General features: G+C 44.0%; 1 protein-coding gene across 1 annotated transcript in view; it reads left to right on the top strand.

Annotated features, from left to right (window-relative positions):
* Positions 1-5,334: 5,334 nt before the first annotated feature.
* Positions 5,335-6,000, top strand: part of LOC140463157 (cadherin-22-like) — an 852,306-nt gene continuing 851,640 nt past the window's right edge. Inside the window, exon 1 of the mRNA XM_072556924.1 lies at positions 5,335-5,516. The gene's annotated coding sequence lies outside the window, so the exon portion shown is untranslated. The remainder of the gene's footprint in view (positions 5,517-6,000) is intronic.

Genomic DNA, 6,000 nt, shown 5'->3' with positions numbered 1-6,000 from the left:
ACACTTGCACCGTAACAAATAAAGTAAAAACAATATTGTGCATATCTGACTTTTTAGGCAATACTTTAAACAACAGAAAAATCAATTTATTAATGCTTGAGTGTATTCAGTAAAAACACATTGCACACATGTACAATATGCTCTCTGTGTGCTTCCAGACTTTTTCAGAATAGTTTACAACTATTCCTAGCTTCCAATGGGCTTGCATCTTCCTGTGGTACTCAGCTATACCATCTAGTAATCATCAAACCATACTTCTCTCAGTTTCCAGAGGAGTCCAAAATTGAATTCGAGCAGTCAGGCCTGTTACATGGGATCTTTCTTCCCATTCCCACAAAGGACAAGCATCGTGGAACCCTTTAAGATGCCATGGGATGCACCTCTTTAACCAGAGCATATTCCCTTCTATATTCTGCTTGGTAGCCCACAGAAAAAGCAAATTATCTTCTCTGCTGCTTGTGGACTAAATGATATCTTTTATCTGTCTGTGGTACCCTTCTCTCTCTTTCATTTTCATTCTCTCTCTCTCATTCCCTCTCCTTCTATCAAAAACTTTGGAGACACAAGACTGCCCAACTGCCATTGTCTTTATTGAGAACTTTGACCCCTGCTCCACAAATCTCAATCTGTTTTCTGAGTAAGTAAACTATCTGGCATTTTGTTGAATAAAGCTATACAACCTTCTTTCCAGGTTATTCTGTTTTATCTTGAAGTACAATGATCATTTAAAGCATAAAAATCTTGCAAAATTTGCATTTGTATTATTTTTCACTCACTCTCTTTCTTCACTTTGCAGTCACCTATCTCTAAACTTTCACTCAAACTCCCCCATCACTTGTGGGTTCCTCTGCTTCTTCATTTTGCGTTCACTCCTCTCCTTCAGTCCTTGCTTATTCTCCAACAGCTCTCAATCACTCTTCTTTTCCATAATAATCCTCCTTCATGTGATATTCACTCTCATTCACTGCTCACTCACTCTCCTTTTCAATCCTCACTCACATTTCCCATTTCACTCCTTAATTACTCTCCTCCCTGATCTCCTGTCCACCTCTTCCTTTACTTCTCACATACCCTCTTCTTTCAATTCTCAGTCATCCACCTCCTTCTCTCTCTCTTTCCTGATTTCTCCATTTTTCCTCCTTCACTTTTCATTTGTGACACTCTTCAATCCTCATTCCCATTTCTCACTCACATCATACTGTCCCCTTGAATTTTGTCACTCCTCACTCACCCTTGACTTCATTATCACTCACCTCATTTACTTCCTAATCCACTCCATCAGCTTTCACTCATTCTCGATCTTGACTTCACACTCTCCTCTTCACAGTTTACCTATTCTCCTCCATCCTGATCACCTTTCTCCATATTCAGTCACCCTCCTTTACTTGTTACTCTTTCCACATGCAATTCTCATTCAGTCCATCCTTCACTCTTCTCGGTCAGCCAACTCTCTGAACTTTCACTCACTCTCCTCCTTCCCTTCTCCTGCTCTTCTAATTCTCAGTTTCATTTCGTAGTGACTCACCTCCACCATTTCCTTCACATGCTGTTCCTTCACACCTTGGTTTCTTTCTTCAGTTTATTCACTCTCTTCCATAATTTCTCATCAGCACCTCTCCTTCAGTGCTCACTATCCTTCTTCATTTCTCATGCCCTCACCTCTGCATCACTCCAATTCTCTGCTTCACTCCACAGAACACATCTCTCTCTCTTTCATCATTTTTCACTAAGTCCTCTCTTTTGCATTGAGCTCACTCTCTGTTTTTACTCATTCACATTCCTCCATTTCTCACATAATCTGGTTCAGTTCTCCATTAAATTCCAACTTCATTCCTCATTCACTTCCTGTCATCTTTCCTCAATTGTTTTTATAGATAGCCGACCTATCATTCTCACTCTTGTCTTTAGTTTACCTTAATTCTTTTTCTTCCTTCATTTTATTAGAATTAGAATTAGAATTCCTACAGTGTGGAAACAGGCACAAGTCACACCGACCCTCTGAAGATTAACCCACCCAGACCCATTCCCCTACCCTATTTACCCTTGACTAATGCACCCAACCTACACATCCTTGAACACTGTGGGCAATTTAGCATGGTCAATTCACCTAACTGCACATCTTTGGATTGTGGGAGGAAACTGGAGCACCCGGAGGAAACCCACACAGACACGGGGGAAATGTGCAAACTCCATGCAGACTCCATACAGTCTGAGAGTGGAATTCAACTCGGATCCCTGGCACTGTGAGACAGCAGTGCTAACCACTGAGCTACCATGCTGCCCCATTTCTTGCTCTTTCTCCTCCTTCCCATATATTACTGTCTTTTCTTCTTTATTCACTCATATCTCTTTACTGCTCTTGCTCTCTCCCTTTACTTCTGACTCAGTCTCCTCTTTTTCTGCCATTCTTTGACTTTTCTTATTTATCCTCTTCCATCACTTCCCTTTCTGCAATCTGTTTCTCCTTCCTGCCCTTAAATTGATTTTCTCTCAATCCAATCTCAATTTTCTCTTATTTGTGTTTTTATTTTGCTGTCTGTTACTCCATCTGGAGAAGGGAGTGGCCCCAGCTGTCAGGCTGAAAATTCAGGTCCTGATGGAAATTCACATTAGAGTTTGACTCATTTGTCACCAGCATGCAGAGAGCTGGATGGGAAATAGAATGTTGTGCTAGTGGAATTCAATAGTTACATGAGAAAGAAGTGAGGATGAGAAAGAAAATAAGAGAGAAAGAAAGAAAGAGAGAGAAAAGAAGAGAAAAATAGAGAGAGAAAGACAGAGAAAAAATAAAAGAAAGGAAGAAGGAAAGGAGGGAAGGAAGGAAGGGAGGCAGAGAAAAAAAGAAGCAAGTGTGAGCTAGAAGTCAAGCAGTGGATTTTTGGCTAACCTCTTTACAAAAGTTAGAATGTGGTTCACCACAAGGCTTTTGCAACAGCCAACTCTAAAAGTATCAAAGGCACGGTTGAGGACTTTTGCAGCAGATGAATTGGGGCACTCTGGAGAAGTGAAAATTGACAGCTTTAATCAAAGGACATAGATGTGATCAGAACCAGGTTTTAACGACTAGATGAGATTACCTACAGTGTGGAAACAGGTCATTTGGCCCAACTAATCCACACTGACCCTCCGAAGGGTAATCCATCCCTACATTTATCCCTGATTAGTGCACCTAATACTATGGGTAATTTAGCATGAAGGGCTTTTGCCCAAAATGTCAATTTTCCTGCTTCTCGGATGCTGCCTGACCTGCTGTGCTTCTCCAGCACCACTCTAATCTAACTCTGGTTTCCAGCATTTGCAGTCCTCAATTTTGCCTCGTTGATTTTAACCTTACTGTGAATCCTCTTGCAAGAATGCCTACCTTGAAGAAGTTCTCCTCCTCTCTCCACAAGCTTCACCCTGGAGGCTCCCTGCCTCCATTCCTGATGAACGGATTTTCCCCGAAACGTCAATTTTCCTGCTCCTACGACGCTGCCTGTGCTTTTCCAGCACCCCTCTAATCTAAACTCCAGTTTCCAGCATCTGCAGTCCTCACTTTTGCCCAGTAATTTAGCATGGCCAGTTCACCTGGCCTGCACATCTTTGGACTGTGGGAGGAAACTGGGGCACCCAGAGGAAACCCACACAGAACACAGAATGTGCAAACTAGACACAGATAGTCACCTGAGGGAGGAATCAAACCCAGCTCCCTGGTGCCATGAGGCAGCAGTGCTAACCACTGAGCCACGGTGTCAACACCAAGACTGGCTGAAGCTCGGCTCATTCTTAGGGTGAGGGATGGAGCTGGTGTCTCAGGAATGGAGTTCAGAGCAGGGACTGAAATTAATGAGCTGCTTTCACTGAAGCAACAAATTCCTTGAAACTACCCCAACCCCCAACTAAATCATCAAAGGGGGTGGGGGGAGCGGTGGAGTGGGGTGGGGTGAGGATATGGTCAAATATGGTCAGGGGAGTCCCTTCAAAGAGGCACCCTCCAACTTTAATCATAGAAATGTTAGAATCCCTTCAGTGTGGACGCAGGCCATTCGGCCCATTGAGCTAACAGTGACTCTCCCACTCGGACCTACCCTCTAATTTTCACCAGTCCAGGCTGAGAAACCTGCTGGCCTGGATCCACTTGGTCTTGAGTGTCTCTCAGTCCTGGTTACTTTGCAACGGCAGGGTGCTGAAGCCGTGCGGTGGGAATTACCTGTCCATTTATGGGCCTCAGTTGACACACCGATCTGGCTGTGCCTATCGTCGGTATTACGACGACAGTACAGATAGATCGGCAGTGGAGAAGTGGTTAGCCCAGCCTGAGATCTTCAGTTTTCCGAGCGTTTAATTAGAGGAATTTTTTTTTGCTGATTCTGCGGTGGTTTGGTTTTATCTGAGATTTAAGAAATGAAGGAGTTCTCTCAAAACCCTGGGCAGATTAGTGCAATATCTGCCCGATTAGTTCAGCCAGATTAATAATAAAACCGAGTTTGTAAACACACAGGCTTAACGTGCAGGACGTAGTGTTAGATACGAAGCAACTACCAGCAGATCATGCAACACAATGATAAACTCCCGAATTGAGATTGCCACCAGTACTCCCGCTTGTTTCAATCAAATTGGAAACAAATCATGTGAAGTAGAACAGTGATTAATCAGTGGCGTCAAAATGGCAACATTTTAAAGGGCAGAGTGGATAATGACAATCCCGCTGGACCAGAAGGTCCACTTCAGAATGTGATCAGCTAAAAGCAACCAAGATGTTGGAAGTCTGGCAGTAAAGCAAACAAGGAGCAATAATGCAGCAGATTCTGTGGAAGTTAGACGAGAAACGTTAATTCTCGACACAGGACGCGATCAGGTTGGCTTTAATCAAAGCAAGGTAAACTACAGCTTCAGTCAGTCAGTCAGCTCTGCCATCTGCCCGTTTGAAATGCTCACAGAGCCCCACAGCTCACTTTGAAATCCTACCCTCCTGAACTGGTGTGGACAAGTGCCCTCTCCAAACCTCAACAGCAATAAAGTGAAGCTAGATAACTTTAGGCAAAGCAAAAATCGCAGTCCCTTTTGCATTACCCGAGCCGCCACTCCAACGGACACAGTGGTTGGCCGGTCAATTCCCACACCACAACTGAGAGCGGAGATGAAAGGGTTAACCTTTCATCTAGCGCCCCGCTTGAGCAACGTCTGGCTGGTCCCTTGCATTTCTTAAGCATTTCATTAAAAGGAGATTCCTTCTTTTTTTTTTATTCCCTGAATGGCCACCAGGGGATGAAATGAAAGGATCCAAGATCTCGCTACGAGCGAAGCTGCTGTCAGCGTTCGCCTGGACTCAATCCCCCTCCTCTTTCACGGCGCTAGAGGCTGGAGCTGCAGTCTTTCACACTGCGTTCGAGGAAGGGACTGGAGCTCGCACCACAGCTGACGAGGGGAACCTTTTTTTCCTGTTGTAGGGGGATTACTCCAGCAAGACCACCAGCCACTAGGGTGGGAAGACAGAAGGACAAGCGGGTTGTCTCTCTCTCAGCTGGCGCAGAGAGGTAAACTAGACTATTGCTGTTAACTGAGGCTGGACAAGGTTTCTCCAGGTTTTGGTGTGAATAACAGATTTAAACGCAAGACTGTTTTAGATCAGGGTATTTACTGCAGGTTTTAAATCCGAGTGATGTGGGGGAAGGAAGTAAGGTTTTTCAACAGATTCCCTTGGAACACGAGCTAACAAACTGATGCCAGTCTGTGACAGAATAGAAACTGTAGAAAGCTGTGGTTATGATACCTGACAACTCCGAATGCAGCCAGTATTCAGTAAAGTGCGCTTCAGCGTTGTCTTCAAGTTCAGGCTAACGTTCTGACAGCGGCGAGATTTGAGAAACTGTGTTTTGTTATTTCTGTGTTGAGTTGCAAGTAGCTGGCCCGTTTCAGTCGAAGGGTTAAAAAAAGAAATCACTGAGCGTTACTTTATTGGGATATTGGTTAAACTTTGCACCTTTCCTTCTGTCTTAACATTTCCAAGTCCGCTACTTT

The sequence above is a fragment of the Chiloscyllium punctatum genome, chromosome 37 (assembly GCF_047496795.1).
Source record: "Chiloscyllium punctatum isolate Juve2018m chromosome 37, sChiPun1.3, whole genome shotgun sequence".
Taxonomy (NCBI): Eukaryota; Metazoa; Chordata; class Chondrichthyes; order Orectolobiformes; family Hemiscylliidae; genus Chiloscyllium; species Chiloscyllium punctatum.
This window is presented reverse-complemented; position numbering and strand designations above follow the sequence as displayed.